At 41.6% G+C, this 18,119-nt stretch overlaps 1 protein-coding gene and 1 long non-coding RNA gene across 2 annotated transcripts in view; one reads left to right on the top strand and one right to left on the bottom strand.

Moving 5' to 3' along the window:
* The window catches only part of LINGO2 (leucine rich repeat and Ig domain containing 2), a 558,918-nt gene extending 552,076 nt beyond the window's left edge, over positions 1 to 6,842 (bottom strand). The window contains exon 1 of the mRNA XM_032206179.1: positions 6,756 to 6,842. The gene's annotated coding sequence lies outside the window, so the exon portion shown is untranslated. The remainder of the gene's footprint in view (positions 1 to 6,755) is intronic.
* Positions 6,843 to 7,624: 782 nt separating this feature from the next.
* LOC116500872 lies at positions 7,625 to 11,664 on the top strand. The gene is made up of 2 exons (XR_004254351.1): positions 7,625 to 7,833; positions 11,389 to 11,664. It is a non-coding gene; the product is annotated as an uncharacterized LOC116500872 (long non-coding RNA).
* Positions 11,665 to 18,119: the final 6,455 nt, after the last annotated feature.

Below are 18,119 nucleotides of genomic sequence, written 5' to 3'. Positions count from 1 at the left end.
TAGGAGCATAATCTGTCCTGTCAGGACAGTTACCATCATGACTAGAAATGTGCATCACAATTTTTAAAATTAAGTGTGGTTCATTTTTTTTGGTAATGGCCATCCATGGAGGTGCCGGGATGTCACAGGCCTGGCTGGCTCTCTCATTCCCAGACACACTAACACCACCATTCCTGCTTCAGCCTCCCTTATTCTTCTCCCTTTTAGAAATGTGGGATATTGTCATAAGCAGTGAGTCCCACTCCTGTTTAATGGGACTGTCAGCTGTACTATGTCCCAGGTAAGACCTGCAGATGGCTGAGTGGTGAAGTCTCACCATCTTGAAATCTCTCCTTTTCTTCAGGACCTAAGCAGAATTTCTTCTTCCCAAGAAGCTTGTTTCTCTTCCTACCTCTCTCCCAATGTTAGCTGTGGTCTTCATAACCCAGTCAGTCAAGCTGGGTAATCAGTGCCCAACAAGCAACTGCAAATCCTTCTGACAACCTCCTGCCTGATGGCACTGAGAGCTTACTCTACCATAAAGAATGACAAGAAAGTGGTTACAGGTATTAGTAATAAATATAAGTATTTTCCCATCTGTAAGATACATGTGTTCACTCAATCTGTAGTAGGAATTAAATGCTTTGATAATCCTTGAGAAAATCCTTTTCAAAATAATTTAAAAATTCTCAATGTTCTTATCTCTTTCAAAGATCTGAACTGTACCCATATAATTTCTCTTTGTAAGCTCTACCATATGATTTCACTGAAAAAATAAAAAATAATAATAAAAAAATCAGGCTATAAATTAGTTCCTGACATAATTATGGGTTTGCAGACATTCATATTTCCCTGGGTCTATCAACAGAGAGAACTACTGTTCTAATAAACTGAAACTAGAGTTACTGGAATTAAAAGACATTTGCTGGTATTTCCCATCAGACAGCTATAACAGCAAATATCGACAAAAAGTAAGCAGCCTTCCTGAAGAAAGTGTTTTAAACACATAGCCCACTAACAGCATTTAAAACTTTCTCACCTGCTACTGTAATAAATGCATGTGGTCCCATGGGCTGTAACAGAGCTTCACTAATTGATGCAGCTAAATAACTTCTCTTTTTTTACTGTATTCAGGAGGAGCCACTAACACAACCCCTTAACCATGTCCATATTCAAACTGCTGGGGAGCTTGCATCAGGACCCAAAGCAGGTTGAGCTCAAAGTTCAACAAAGCACAACCCCATGCAAATGGCATTCACAGTAAGATGAAACGTTGCTGTTTATTTTATAGCCACACATAGATTTGTACAACCTGACTGTGTAGTTTTTGCTGGACATTGCAGAACTTAATCTCTAGGAAACTCCTCTGTGCCTTTCCATCACTGGATGAGTGACATAAATCTCCTTACCATCCCACTGCTGCTAAGAGGAGCAGCTGTGCTGCAATGTGGCACCAGCACAACGCTCGCAGAGTGCTGGGGCCAGGCCAGCCACCAGAGACCCATCTGCACCATGATGGGAACCTGTAAGCTTCCCACTGAGGACGTAAACCTTTTTGCTTTGCAGGAAACGAAATTCTGGAAAAGCCAAACTGAGGTTTTCCTCAAAAGATCTCCAGCAGAAGCTCCAACTCATGGCCAGTATCTGCTGATCCAAAGGACTACACCAAATCACAAGTCCTAATGCAGCTTATGAAGCACAGCAAGCAGGGATAATCATCACTTGCTGAAAAATTAACGCCATTTTCTCATGTACAAGTTAAAGTAAAGGACATGATAGGAGAAAAGACTAATTAGAAGTTGGAAAGAGGACATAGGATGACAATCTGCCCATGGTAATGTCAACTTCTTCAATTTCTCTAGTGGTGTGATTCCCCTTACCAGACTCACCACAGAATTACCAGGGAAAAGAAGACATAGAGAAGGAACTCCATTGAAATCCTGTTTTCCTTGCAGCCAAGGCCTGGTGACTTAGCTATGCTTCTGAACTCAGAACTCAGCTATGGCCTTTGCCTTACGTAAGTGTCGGCTTACCCCTATGGCTAGAACAAGTCTTCAGCACTGAAGACAGAAATATTTGAAATTGGTATTTTTTTGTCTTCCTATTTAGCCCCTGTAACCTGAGCTGATGATCACTGGTGGCTCTCAATCATCACAACAAATGCAATTTTAAAAAGTAGAATTTCAATTGTAAAATGTATATTATTCCATATCAGAATTCAGATACAGTATGTTCAGATACAGGTTTTGTGGGATACATGTGATTTTGTTACAGTTTAAAAGAAACTGTAACTATCTTCAGTTGAATAATGTTTTTAAGAAGATATATGATAATTTTTACATATAAAATAGAACATACATTTACTACTAGCAATGAAGTATTAATCACAAATCACTGTTGTATAAATCCTAGCTAAACAAAAGGCAACAGGACTGTGGGATGATTATTCTTATCCATTCTAACTAAAGGACAGACATTTTGCAGTTAATCAAACTCCATAATAAAGTAAGATTTTATACAGACAAATCTTTATGCTGAACTTAATTCTATTCAGTCTATCAAAATAAATTATAGTTTTATTACTAATGATGATAAAATTTTGCATGTATTTATGTATTTTCTTTTTTTTTTTTTCCTTTCACTGTAACTTTAATTTTGACATTGAAAACTAATGAGTTCTGTTGTCTTATTTGTGTAACTATGAAAACAATTATCTAAATTGTTGTCGTTATTGGAAAATTTAATTTGCTCATCAGGTGAAAACACATGTGCCCATTTCCTTCAGACTATTTTTCTGAAAAAAAATAAATATTAAAATAATCCTACACTGACAATGTCATTTACAGATTTCACAGAATTTCTAGGTTGGAAGAGACCTCAAGATCATCGAGTCCAACCTCTGACCTAACGCTAACAGTCCCCACTAAACCATATCCCTAAGCTCTACATCTAAACGTCTTTTTTAAAACCAGTTAAGTGTGGTGATACTTGTCTTTTTCCTGAAACCTAAATCCAAAAGGGGCTTTCTGGTCTGTTATGAAGGCACAAAAATTAGCCAAAGTGTGAATCAGCAGAATCAGCAGTAAAAAGCAGTTTCAAATATTACACTCAAGCAAGAATATTCATTTCAATGCACCTTTACTTCTGTTTGTATGTAATTAGCATATCTTTGGGAGATGAGTTTAACTGCTCACTAATTCCATCTCACAGAAGAGATATTCACTAAGCACTCATGCTGACCTGCTATGAGTTTCACCATAATCACCAGGCTGAAAACACAGTGTACTAACATATAACAAGACTTGCCTACAGCCTACTACTGATACAGACATCTACTTCCAGTTTCAAAGGGAATGTGAGATCAGATTTTAATCAAATAACAATCTCTGATCAGTACGATTGCAAATAATCTTATGAACTACTTCTTCACAGGATAGCTGCTGAAAAGAAGAGGGAAAAAAAAAAAAAAAGGAAAAGAAAAAAAAAAAACACCAAGATTTGCATTTTATCAACAGAAAATGGGTCAGTGAAATGTCATTATACAATACTGATGACAGTTTATCTTCCATGTTTCTTCCCTCTACAGGTTTTCATCATTAAGAAATGGAATTGTCCCCAGAAATCAAAAGGTTTATGAGATGGCAAGCAACCCAAACATGAGCTCTACTCAGCACATCCCATGGGAATAATATTGATATCTCAGCACAGAAATCATCGATTGGTATGCCGCATGAACATAGGTCTTGAGCAGCAATGCTTATAAATTTCAAATACTTCAATTTCATTCTTTATGGAGTTATCTCATTTATTTTACTATTTTTCTAAAATAACAAAGAAGTCACTCTTGCCAGAAAAGAGGAAAAAGCTTCTCCTTATGCTTTCAAATTAGGGAAAAAAAGTTCCATAAAACTGGCTGAAGATACATGAACTAAAAATATTTTGGAAAATAAACAGCCAAGCTATTCATTGTACTAATTAGAAATAAGCAGTAGTTTGTAAAGGTTCATAATTAGATGCAGCTTAGACAAATCAGCTTTATAATGACATAGGAATGTCAATCACTGACTAGTAAGAAACAGGATTGTCTTAAATGTCCTGGATATCTGTAGAGAATGTGAAAAGAAAGTACGCAGAATTAAGATTGTATTTAACAGAATATGTTAAAGAACCTGTAGCTGAACAAACTGCATGCAAAAGGAGCATGCAGTAATACACATGCTTAGTTTTGTACAAATTCACTGAAACTGATCCACTTAATTGTCCCTCAGCTGTATTTTTAATTATCAGCAACAGCTAGAAGGAAATCTACCTTCGCACAAAGGACGAGCCAATGAACCAGCAGACAACTGTACACCCAGCCTTCAGAACTCCTGGACCTTTTTTCCTCACTTCATTCCCTGAGCTTTACACAGTCAAAAGGCATTAAAAATAATAATAATAATAAATGCCACCAACAGAAAACCACCAAATTTAAAAATGCAGAAACAAAGGCAACAATCATACCAGCATGAATTATTAAAGCCACAGGAATCCTCCTCGAGTCCTCATCAATACCCTCACTGATAACCACACCCACCCTGTGTTTATATTATTCACAAGGTCTTACATAAGACTTAAAAAACCCTCTAAGACGCAGGGGCGTTTTTAAACTCAGCATAGAGGCACTAATCTTCCAGCCTCCAGACCCTCTTACCTTTCTGCGCTGAAGAAAACGATATGGCTTCAGACTACGAACGGCAAGTTACTTTGGTCTTTTTCCTTAACTGCAGGACACCAAAATCCACAGCATTATTTCACAGTGACATGCCAACACAGTACTAATCGCAGCACTTGCGGATGTCTGTCTAAACTGACAAGCTTCTCTAGTACTTTGTATTCCTTCACCTCTTGCTGCCGCTGCGCAGGAAAACATTTCCACCTAGAGCCCTTTCACAGAATACCTCGATCCTAGAACGCCAGCAAAAATCCACACTACCCTCAAACCACTGAGCCATGCTGCTCGTGTTGAGCTGATTGCACCTGATTTTGTTCGGTCTACATAGGTGTCATCCCTACTTTCTCAAGAGAGGGGACGATAGGAGGGGGGAGATTCAGAGCAGCTAAAACAGTTTTCAGGGACCTTCGGTTTAACAAAAAGGGAAAAAAAAAAAATGAAATACTGCTGTTCTGCTGCACACATATTAGCTACTGTCAAAACCACTACGTTTCAAGAGAGGAAGGTGAGAAGGTGGCACAGTAGCTGAGGAGTCAATCGTTTCACATGCTGATCTGAAGGAAAAACCCCAAACCGCGTTTCCACCGGGGCATCTGCACACACACAGCAGGAGAAAGCACAACCCCACCACGCTCGCGCACCCTCCCTCCGCACCCTCCCTCCGCTGTGGTCCATTATGCACCGGAGCAGACCACACGGCAGCTTCACATCCACGGGGAAGCACTTCCTGGAAAGGGTGTAGCCCCTAATGGCACGGCTGCTGCTCGGATTGCAGGCAGCAGGGAGACTGAGCATCTCCTAACCGCATGGTTTCCACTGGAAAAGGCACCCTTCTCTTCCACCTCCTACTGGATTATCATTGTATTTTTTTTTTTTATGTGAATGCTGCTTCTGACAGTGAATGAATAAAACGCTATATAATTCTCTCAGGGTACACACAGCAGTTTCAGGTGAAATAATCTTGAACGCACTTTAGACTGTAGACCCCTCAATCCCAGGTGCATCGCTGCAGGAAGCAGGGTAAGGCTTCAGAAGTACTGGGTGCAGGTTTTACAGGTCACGGATTACCTCCCTTAACGTTACACGAACTAATTTTCACTTCCATCCCTTAGTGCTGTAGTTTTGACTGAAATGAGGGCTGCACAGCTCATTTTTATGACAAAGCCAGTATAAAAAAAAAAAAAAGGAGTGTGGTGCTCTCTCCCCCACACACACACCCCACCAACACTTGGATAAGACATCCAAGTTAAATCTGATTTATGTTGAATCGTCCAGAGGTTTTTTCTCCTTCTTAGACGAAAAGGTCTTACACTTCTGAGAGAACAGCGTTTCGAAATAGCGGCATACAATGAGAAAGCACTGCGGTTCCTCTCTGCTTGGCGAGGAAAGCTACGGGGCGGGAGGGTGAGGGGGAGAGAGCGAGAAACGCTCGGGAACATCTGGCATTGATCCCGGCAGCTGTGGGACAGGGCGGGCGAGACCCCGCAGCCTGCACCCAGGGGAGCGGAGGGGCTGCGTGGCCGCAGGTGGTCCTGGGGCCGTACCTGTGCTTCTGCCAGCTGCGTGCGGGGGCCCCCCGACTTCGGGCTGCTCACGGAGGCACTCGGGGGGGGCTGCTCGGCAGGACGCGGAGCATTTCCCCCCACCACCACCACCCGGGGGGGATGAGGGCACAGCGGCACATCCACCTCGCCGGCGACAAAGGACTGTCGCGCTCTGACACCCCGGGGGGCTCCAGCCCCCATCATCACAGGTTTAGACGTGTGTGTGGGAGGGAGCCCTTTCTTGGGGGGGTCGATGCCCACAACAGCGACCCCTCCGTCCCCCTTCCCCCGCGAGAGCGCCGGGGGGGGAGGGGGAAAGGGGGTTCCCCCATCCCGCGTCCGCTCGCCCCCCTCACACCGTGGGGGATGAAGACGGAGGTGCACCGCAGGGTGAGGGGGGCGCCCCCCCAAACCCAAAAAGTTCCCCTGCCCCGCTGGGCGGGCTCCCCGCGGCCGATACCCCCGACGGCAGCGGGGCTGCTTCCCCCGCCCCCCAGCCCCACAACCCCGCCGCTTACCTGGCGGCAGCTGGGGAGCTCCCTCAGGCAGCCGGGGTTGCGCCTGCCGCCCCCTCCACGGCCCCCCCCCGAGGTGGGCAGCGGCCGGGGCGCCGTGACATCCGAGCGGGGCGCTGCGAGGGGTCGCGCCGGCCCCCGGCGGGGCGCCAGCTCGGTCACCGCCCTCCTGTGGGCGGCAGGCAGGCTGAGGCGGGGGGCGACGCCCGCTCCATCGCCGGCAGGGCCGGGAGCAAGCGAGCTTCCGCGGCTGCTCTCCTGACTGCGGAGAGAGGATGGGGGGGAGAGGCAGCCGTAAGAGGGGGGCGGTAGGGGCGAGGGCTGGCCGGCTAGCCCCCTCGGCTCGGCGCGGCTCGGCGCGGCTCGGCACGGCGGGGACGGGCGAGGCGAGGCGGCAGCGCGGGGAGGCAGCGCCGCCAGCTCGAGGTGAGGGCGGGCGCTGGGGGGGGCGTCCCTGGCAGAGGCGGAGCGGCTCCTTCCGCGCCGCGGCCCCCGCCGAGACGGCGGCGCCGGGGGTGCTCGGGGCGGGGAGGGACTCCGCAGTTCCCCCACGACACCACCAGGATCTCCCGGAGCCCCCCACCGGCACCACCATCACACGCACCCGCTCCGCTCCCGATATACCCGGTGTGGCCCGGAGCCCCCCGACCCGCTATGGAGTGCTGTAGTCTGGGGGCGCGGCCCCCCTTGGGGTGAGACGGGTGGTGGGCGCGCAGGGGAGGGGGCGGCCATTTCAAGCGCGGCCCCGCGGGGAGGACCCGGGTTCGAGTCCCCCACGGGGACGGGGACGGGATTTTCTCCTCGAGCGGGGAGAGAGGGAGGCAGCGGCGCCTTGACGCCCCTCATCCCTGTGTCCCGCAGGTGGCCGTGGCCGGAGCCCCCGAGCTGATGCCGAGGAGAGAACAGAGGCCACGTCGGTGCGGAGGGGCCGTCGGGGCGCCCCCCGCCGCCTGTCGGCATCCCCCGGGGGCGGTGGTGCTTGGTTGCCGGAGCTCGGCACTTCGTCTTAGGCTCTTGCACGCTCTGAAATAGCGGCGTTTAACGCGACTCGAAATCGAGGATGTGGAGTGGCAGGTTCCCGGTGGGTAATTCAGTAGCAGCAGTGCCAATTTCCTAACGATTTCTAAGAATGACCTTTTTTATTTATTTCTTACAATTGGCAAATTGCATCCTTGTGCGTGCAAACTTGGCCAGAGGCTGCGATCCTCAGAAACGTGCAGATTATAAAACTGATGAAAAATGGGCACATACACAGAATTTTTCTTCACGGTTGGAGCATAGAAGGGAAAGTTAACAAATAATTGAATGATAAATGTGAGTTGCTCTTTTTTCTGACACTCAGCCTTCCCTATTGCACATGTACAAACGCGTGTGTATGCACGGTTTGCGTGGCTTTTTCTCAGAGAGCGGAGTAGGAGGTAAATGAAAATAGGCAGACCTGCATTCTGCAAAGCACAGGCACAAGTTTTGTTGAGGACAATGGAAGACTTAGAATAAAGGAAGCTATCAAGAAAGACTGAACAAGCCATAGTTCTTTGTTCTTTTATACCAATGCTTTTTGTTCACGAAGCATCCCAAAGAGTAGCCCTGATGGCCACACCTCAGAGATAAGAAAACTTTTTCTTGCTGCAAAAGCTTTTCTCTTCAATTCGTGGTCAGTTTCTATATTCAACCCAGTGCTATCAAGACTTGCTGTTTCCTTTTGTCTCCACATATGGCCTAAACTGCCCAGATAATAATGCTAGTACCAAAGAAGAGCAGCTAGCTACCTTTGTCCACTAATAAATAAGAAGCTAAAGTGCAGTTTCTTGACCTTGGCTCTGTGTCTGGCAGTGCTATAATATGTGTAATGCACACATCAATAAAAGGAAGCACTGCTGATCCCGAATCAGATGCCATATGACTTATCCACACAGGAAATCTAGGGCTTACAGCACATTATCTGTAATATCTTTGAACAGGAGAGATACATGTACAACCTGAAGGAATAACACATAATAAAATGACAGAAGATTATTGTAAAATCTGTAGAAGAACCACCAATGAGCAATACCTGACAAAACTGTTTTCCTTTAAAACAAAAACAAACAAACAAAAAACACTCCCTAAGAAAACTCCCTATTGTGAACCCATAGTTTCAAAAGCAATTGACTTGTGGGCTTTTTTCAAGTGAACCCATATTTAGAAAGTGCTGTACACCCACATGGTACAAAGTTCCTACAAGTTTTCTCAAATTAGTACCCAAAGCCATTAGTTACTACTGGGACACAGCTGTTGAGCTGCAGTTATTAAAGAAAAAATACTTAAGAAGACATTCCTGCATTTTCTATCAAGTGTTAGTAATACGAAGAGATCACTATTCAGAGGAAATTACACCAATGTTTTCATACCCACTGGAAATTTTATACTGCATATAGAAGTACCTAAAATTTGCCAGTTAGGTGTAATTTTTCTGAAGGTTTATAAACAGCAAGATAAAGTACTCCATCTACTCCAAGAAGTGTACTGACAACAAGATAAATGGGAGTCTCTCCTGGATACTGCCACCTCATGAGTGTTCCTATAACTGGGAGATAAAGCAGCATAGCTGTACAGAGGCTGAATTACTACAAACTAAAAATAGAAACGGTAAAATAACTAAGGCTATCACTTTGCTGGTTGGGATTGTTTTTGAAATAAGGAAATGCTTCAAGCGAAATTTGAAAAATAAATGTCTCTTAAACTTTGCATTAATGTAGAGACTGAAACTCAAGGAGAGTGGATCACCAAAGGGAACTTTATCAAAAGATAAAGCAAAGGAAAACTTAAGAACTCTTCTGCATCTCATCAGTCAAATCCCAGTTGTGGTGACCATTTCAATGCATTATACATATTTTGTGAATCACAAAGGAAGCTTCTGCAGCAGGATACTGAACGGTACTGCAGCTTGAAAAGCTTTTCATCTCCTTTTGGTTGTAGGTATTTGGCTTTCTGAGGAGCCAGAACAACAATGCACAAGAAGAAGCCAAATGTTCCAGTATTGCTGGCCATTCAGTCAGGGCTCCATAAAAAAATCGAAGCCGATGAGACTCTTTTTGCTCTGGGGGATTATGTACATAACACGCTCTAAAAGCATTTTTTAAAGATCCCATTAGCTCTTTAATTGGAAAGGGCTTTTGAAAGGGCAATGTACTTCCTTTTTGCTGTAAGTTCTGGAAAAGGAAGAAAATCCACTATAAAGAAAGATCAGAACTATAATTACTTTGAAATTAATTCTAAAAAGGTAGTTCCTATAGAAAAAAAAAAAAAAAAAGATTACACATTTACCTTTAACTGTATCATAAGTAAAGATTACAGTGCCTCTTCAAAACAAATTAAATTAAGAAATAATCAAATCAACATTCATTTAGCAATAAATATTAAATATATCAAAAATACATTTACTATATTTCATTATCTTGCAAATGTTTAGTCCAGCTACTGTTCTAACATTCTGACGTTTCCATAGCAAGAATTCATACTTTTTAAACTTTTTTTTTTTTTTTTAGGTATCTACAGCAAGTATTTTCTAATTAAAAAAATAAATTGGTTAGCCATATGAATCTCTGATGAGTTAGGCTCACCATGTCTCATGTTTCATTACCCCAGTTGTTAGCAAATTATTTGGCATTTCAGTAGAATGAAATCAGGGGCTGAATCATAATTTGGAGCCTACCATTAAATGTGCTTCTATCTATAAATAAAAATAATAATAACAAAAAAGTTTAGCAACCACATGCCCATCAGCATATGGTATGAGGTTTCTAAAAAGTACTTTTTACACTTAAATAAAAACTTCAAGCTTGAAACTTTTTTAAAATTATAATTTAAATTAATGCAATTTATATAATCTTTTACTGTTTCTTGTGAAAAGTAATGATGTTTTGAAAAATTAAGATTACTTTTATGACACAAAATTATTTCTAACCTGGAAAGAGAATTCAAAAAATTCATTGGAAGACTAAGATCAATTCTCCATACTACACTTTTTTTTATGTTGTTTCTGTTTTTAATCAACATCTAGTACTGGTAAACCTGAGGGTGAGTGTTGTGGTGCAGCATAGCTCTCCTGGGTTCATTGCCTAGCAGAGCTGGTCAGGATGGTCAATTTGCCATCCATGCCAGACATGTCTTTCTTAGCCCAATTGCTGCATGACCAGGACCTGCACTTTTGTGACAAGGCAGATACAATCTAGAATTTACTGGCATGAGACATGCTGCTTGAGAATGAGCACAGGCAGAACCTGTACGTTCAGATCATGTTTACCAAAATAATACCACTCTGCACTGGTTGTGCATATTACAGTAATTCACCAGTGGGAATCTCGGAGTTCTTGCTAGCCATACCAGTTTTCAATATAGTAAGCAAACCCTTGACCTGAACCATCACTCAGTGGGGAAAGAGATTTCATAAAATGCATTTGTATATATCCATAATTCCTGTTAATAAATTCAGACCCAATAAATACCCTGTTTGGCTATTTTTATCACAGCGATGAATGTTTCACCATATTACGCTTTTAATCAGCTGTGAGGTGTCCCAGTTTTATTAAACAATATTCAGCAACCATGAATAATGTACAAATCAGATTTTTATTTTGTTGTTGTTTTTTTACAGGAGACCACATAATTCAAGAGGAGAAGCAATCCCTCTTAAATACCCATGGAAAGACCAGTGAAATAAAAGTGATGTTATTTGTTAAACATTCAGTTCCTAAAGGGAACTGAGCATTTTTTCACTTTCTCAAAGTGAGAAAGGCCAGGATTACATGCATCTCTGTCTACACTGAAAGGATACATTTTCCTCTGTCCTTAGTTACTCACATTCTCTGTATTTGTCTGGAAGCAGGGCCATAACAAACATAAACTCTCAAAAAATAAAAGCTATGATGCATCTCTGTCCACCTATTTATGTGATACAGGAAGGATTTAGAGAGGCAATACATACTTCCATTTTGTTTGAAGTTTACATGTATCTTGAGGTCGAAAGACTTTGAGAAAAGCACTCAGCTGGTCTTAAATCAAAGTCATGCAAACTCTGGTTGAACAGAAGCTAGTTTATAATTTTCTTAAAATACTGTTTTCTGGATCTTACTCACTGCTGCTTTACTTCAGTTTCTATGAAACATACAATGTCAATGGAATTAATGTAATTTACCAGTGTAAAATAGGAGCATCTCACTGGTGAACCCAATGTACATTTTCAGAATTAATATTTCTGTTAGTGATTTCAAAGGTCAGCCAGAGAACACTCATATGCTTCTAAGGGACAGAATACAGCTATTGCTGTTGTTCAAAAGCTGCTCTAAATAATAAAATATTATTTATGTCTAATTTTACTAAACCACTGGTGCTTATCATACATGTAAAGCAGGAAGAGTAATAATTTTATTGGCAGACAAGGAATAAACTATGAAATTGTGAAATGTTGATGATAGACAATTTAGGTTGGCACTTTAAACCTGATAGATAGTATGTAACATTACTTCAAACATTTATTCAATGTCCTCTGATGACTTTTCTACCTTGATATAATCATTAGTTAACCTATCAGTAACTTTGATTGCAATGCAGGGTGAAGAATATGAGCTTCATGTAAGTAATTATATTCTGAATATAGACTTGCTTATATTCTGAATATAAACATGCCTTGATAAACATATGAAAGTCTCAACTATGATGTCAGCTGATAAATACCTGAGTCTAGGTTTATCATATGGTAGTTACAAAGGCATATCACACGACTTTACACATGCTGTAATAAAATGAATAAGCACAATTTATTCTCAATGATACCTGAAACTAATTTTAATTCAACTAATCACTCATTCCTAGAGTATTTCACCAAGTGTCATGGAAGATAGTAATTTAAAGAACAGTAACATGCATTCAGAACAGCGTCTCTAACCCAGAACTATTTCCACCCTCATCAAGATTCTTCACACAAGGGATGGAAATATTCCAAAAACATCAATGTGTTACATAATAATCCCATGTACAGCAACTGCGGACAGCAGAAAGCCAAAAGCTTGTATCACTGAGTAATCAGTCACAATCTGGTGTCTTCTTCTTATGTTTTGGGTGGGTAGGAACAATAACATTGCTCTTCCCAAGCAACGAGACTGCTGTACTAGGAAATTAAATAGTCCTTGGGACCATTCTCTAGCCTGGATGACAACTAAAATAGTCTGGCAATGCTATCAAACCCTCAGAGCCTCCAAACATGCCCATCCACTTGCATCCAAATGCTGAGTGGTCCCAGAAGTCATCTGGGAGGTTGTTGGTTGAGCCAGACCACACCAGGGCATTTCCAAGTCTTTCCTCCATGAAGGTAAGCTGATCAAGTTCCAGTGCCTTTATCCTTACACTTCGTAATTTAGTAGTTCATATGCAACCCTACAGCTTCTGTTTACCTTGCAAGTTGCAATGGATGAAATTCTTAAAACCCTCAGTTAAATTTGTCATGTGATTCTGTTGCTTGACTATGAGGTACCAGATGGTGATAAAGAGAAAATAGGCTTTGTTGCAGTTCCATAATTGAAAGCCAGATGGTGTTACTAAGGCTGATAAAGGGAAAACAATAATATATCCCTGCCCTACTCTGCTTCAGATTTCCAGCTATTGCTATGGAGCTGAAAATCCATCTGTTCAGACATTACTCACTATATCATGCAGCTTTTTTGGACACAAATTTCTGAAACAGCAACAGGTGTGGGCACTTGCAAACTTTTATAAATTTTTAAGTATATTAGAATAATGTTAAAACTGCAATTTTAAATTCATTTCTGTGAAAAAATGAAAATAATTGAGTCTCTGCAACTAGTAATAGTGTGTTTTATACAGGGAAACAAATCTTCGACTTTAACTGATTAAAATTGAACTACTGTAATAGGAAACTAGTTACCTAGGAGAAATACGGTTTCACTCTTAATTTAGTGAAATCTGAACTTTTATCTACAAATAGGTCTAGAAAATGGCTAGTCTGCTATTTCAAATTTGTCAAATCTTTATTAGAAAAATTGCTGAGTTTACTGATTTGATTTCTTTTGTGTGAGAAAGTTTCAATCATCAGTGGGTGTGTATCAAAGTAATAATATTGTTGCAGATATTAAGCAAAAGTTGAAGTTGGCAGGGAATCAGAGAGGCAGAAGAAACTAAAACATGTTGTTTTCCTAGCAGAAAATATTTTGCTTAATATTTAGGATTATGTTAATTTCCATAAATAAATTTGCAACTCAGGGACATATAAATAATTAACTATCTAGTTTCATGAACTGATTTGTGTTGTTCTTGTTCACAAAAGGGGTATATTACTCCTATGCAAAACTGCATATACTTATCTACAGATCTAGATACTAAAAAAATATTACAGATGCCCTAATAACTGTATACTGTAATGTCTGATTTGTTGCAGTCCTGTATTTTTCAGGATCTTATGTTCAGATCAGCAATGAAATTCACTCCCACTGAATGTTTTATGCCCACACCATGTACAAGACAATAGCTAGCTGCTGGGGCAAGTCATGTCTGCTTTGTGCTGGGAATGTGTCTTGGTATGTGGCTTCAACTTTGGTACCACTAGGGGGAAGCTGCTTGGCTTATACTAGTTGGGCACTCAATTGTATTTTGCAGGACTCCCAGCACAGATGCAAAGCAAGTTCATATCTAGAAAGAGCTCCTTCAGTAATTTGATTTGCTAATACAGATGTACCCAGCTTGCAAAAGATTTAAAAGAGAAAAACAAAACAAAACAAAACAAAACAAAACAAAACAAAACAAAAAAAGAGTTTTTCAAAAATAAACTTCTCAATATTGGTAAAGAAAAGTTCTGTTGCTGTATGGTTACATCCAGTTGTAATTGCACTAGTTTGTACAATATTTAAGTGTTCAGATATTTGGTTTCTTGGCTCAGATTTGAAAGAAAATATTATGTAATTCATGAATGAAGTGAGTAGAATTGTAGTTACCTGAAGAAGGATATTGCTTAAAATTGAGGAATGTATCAAACATCCTAGGCTTGGATACACAGATGATGGTTAGCACAGACAAGTGAAGAAGAGTCACACAGACTGAAACTGAATTTAGTGAAAGGACTTGGGCACCTCTTCTAGTCCCTTCCCAGTGTAAATCTAAGTCTTCTGTTCCAGCTCAGAATTTGCTGAGAAGAATAAGAGATTTTGTCTGTATGAATGCCCCTTCTCCCCTCCCCAGCTCACCCCCAAGTAACTTTTGTAGTAATTCAGACAGGCTCAAAACTCAAGGTTACCTAACCTGTCAGCAGATCTTTACTTACATTTGCTGACTTTCATCAACTAAATCTTTGATTTCTTCCACGTGCAGTTTGGTCATTTGAAATGTGCACGTGGTGACAAGCTCATGAATATGAAGCATCATGAAGTGTTTTTGTTTGTTTGTTTGTTTTGTTTTGTTTTGTTTTGCTTTTGTTTCCCCAGAAATGTACAGGTACATTGTGGATATGGATACCACAAGAGTGCCATTGGTTAGAGCAAAATATACGATTCCAGATTTGATAGCCTGAGGGAGGTGAGGCTGCTGCAACCCCATGCCCCTAGGTCCAGCCAGGTCCAAACAGCAGGATGTCTGAAGGCTTTTTTTCAGCAGGAACTTGCACAGAGGTTACACATATACAGCACATATATACATGGCCAGCTGTACAGATCACAGTCAGACACTGAGAGCACTCACACAAACACAGTACCAATGGCCTCATCCTGCTCGCCTATCTGGGTGAGCAGGACAGAAGTCTACTAATAAAAAGGATATATATAGGTATATACTGATGTACAAGGTGGATCCCCCGGCACCTGTGCTCAGGTGTTCAGTCTGCCGAGTAGCTTCCCTCAATCCCCATTTCCAGTTGCTGACACCTGGAGGCATGAGCTGCCAGGACCACAGTCCCACTCCAGATGCTGGGACAGCACACATGCATACCCAGAGCCAACTGGGATGCCCCTGGTCCCACAGCTGACACCACTGTGCTCTCACACACAGAGGTGCCCACAGAGACCCACTCGATGCCTTGCACCCTGTGGACCTTGGGGGTGAAAGGACACATCTATTAAAGGTGTAGGATACTGAAAAGGGTAGCTGTATGAAAATACAGGTGTCTGGACATGTAGAATATTTTTGAGGGAATGGCTGAATAGGCAAGGAGCAGGGCTGGATACACAGATGATTAATCAGTGAAACGGGCAAAAACAAATGTATCATAAAATTTTCTTCTCTACCTTGCCATATGCATATATTATAATTACATCTTAACATTCAGATGTTAAGAGCTAAGGCATCTCTCCTTCTGTATGCTTTGGATGGGAACTTTAAAAAGATTTATGAAGTGTTTAATTTAATGCATGGCTGCTTAAGCAGAATAAGGGGTTTTGCAGTAAATTGTTATTTTTTCCACGACAAGAAAAGATTCCAGTCACTTAAAATTTTGTCAAAAAGGGACTTAGAACTAGCAAACAGGCCAGGTAGCTGAAAATTTCCTGAAATCTGTTATTCTTATACATAGGAACAAACTTAGACCTAGGTTTATTTATTTATTTATTTGTTTGTTTATTTATTTATTTATTTATTTTTAACTTGTAGTAGAACCAAGATGGGCAGTCTCACACTTACTTTCCTCATCCATTGTGTCCATGATGCAGCATGTGCACTCTGTTCTTACTATCCATTTAAGAAGGTATTTCTTTCCAGAACAGATTCTGAGTAGCAGCTTATCTGTTCCAGCTTCCTCTATTCCATGTTCTTTTAAAAAGCCTGTCCCCAGGTAGAGCCAGTCTGCTTAACCAAACTGCACAGCTTCTTCAGCCCTCACCTGGAGACCCTGCACAGTCTGGTACCCCCATTGCCTTTGGCTTCTGTGGACCTCAGTACTGCTGCTACAGCAAAGGGTTGGTCCCCAGTTGACGCAGGTGAAGACCTTACTGCCTGAGCCCTCCATCCCCAGGGGCTTTCTGGAGAAGTTCATATGAACTCCTCTCTAGCAGTTGTGGCTCCAAACCTGCCTATGCTGGAAGAATAGGGAAAACTAGGAAGCAAACAAGCAAACAAACAAACTGACCTGATCCTCCACCTAGCAAAAGAGTCATTGTCCACAGATTTACAGGGCAAAAGATCATTAGGAGATCCAAGAATATTTTGACCCAGCAAGGGTTGTTTTTTTTTTGTTTGTTTGTTTGTTTGTTTGTTTCTGATTCAGAATAATCCAGGAATTCCTACAGGAATTGTACAAGAATAACAGGTTTTACAGTCCCATGTCACTTGAAAGCCCATCTTTACAGCAAGAAGGATGGTGTCAGAGGCACATGCAGTTAATGGCTGAGACATGCCCTTTCTCAAAGTTCAGTCATCCACATGGAGAAAAATTTTCCCTTTTCTCCAGAGCACAGTCGTGTCACTGCACCCCTTTCAGGTTAGCAGCAATTCTCTCCTCTAAATTGACATTTCTCTTATTGGGTTTAGCTACATAGTCCTAACCATAGCTTTTGTGTTGACGACTGACATCCTTCAGTTTTCCACTCCTTTGTACTGACTGGAGCAAACTGGTCTAGAAAACAAAGAGAAGGCCTGCTGTTTTGCTTAGTCAGTTCATCTGACTCTGCTTTTAACAGGACTGCTGTGTGGTCACAGGTTTTTCTTCCCTCCTCCGTTCCCTGAACTCAGCAGCTGTAACATGATTTAGAGAATGACTCAGCCTCACAAGTTCGTCGGGATGCAAACAAGAGTGGGAACATAGCCTGAAAGAAGAACACACCAGAATGTTCCTGTCATACCTTTCTGAATGTATGAATCTCACCTTTTAGAGGACCACCGAAGGACCCATCACTACAGAAAGCCCCTAACTCTCCTGTTGATTTTGAGGGGGAATGGCTACAACTAAGTCAACACCTCAAGCAGAAATAGGGCAGTAGAAACTTTTGTCTGGGTTCAATCTTGATGATAATCAGGAGCAATACATTATACAGGGACGGAATGTCCTTTAGGAGGCCCAGAATTGTTTGGCTTCACACAGAGACTTGAAAGATACCTGTCATTCCTTGGAAACTCTGTCAAGAGGAGAGAATAACAGATAGTTTAGATATTTTCTAATATCAAGTGAAGACTTCCATCATGCCAAGCATTAGCAAGAGACCCTAAAAATAAAAATATAAAAGCAATACATGAAATTAAAAAAAAAAAAATGTGCAGAGAGAATTTTTCTGTCATTTCTAACCAAAGTTAAAAAAAAAAAAAAAAAAAAGTTTTTGTTGAATGCAATGTATTTTTCAGGTACAGCAGGTCAATGTCAAAAGCAAAGCCATGTCTGTTTTATATTCAAGGACAACC

Source organism: Aythya fuligula, chromosome Z (assembly GCF_009819795.1).
Source record: "Aythya fuligula isolate bAytFul2 chromosome Z, bAytFul2.pri, whole genome shotgun sequence".
Taxonomy (NCBI): Eukaryota; Metazoa; Chordata; class Aves; order Anseriformes; family Anatidae; genus Aythya; species Aythya fuligula.
The sequence above is the reverse complement of the archived record's forward strand: the minus strand, read 5'-3'. Positions and strand labels throughout refer to the sequence as shown.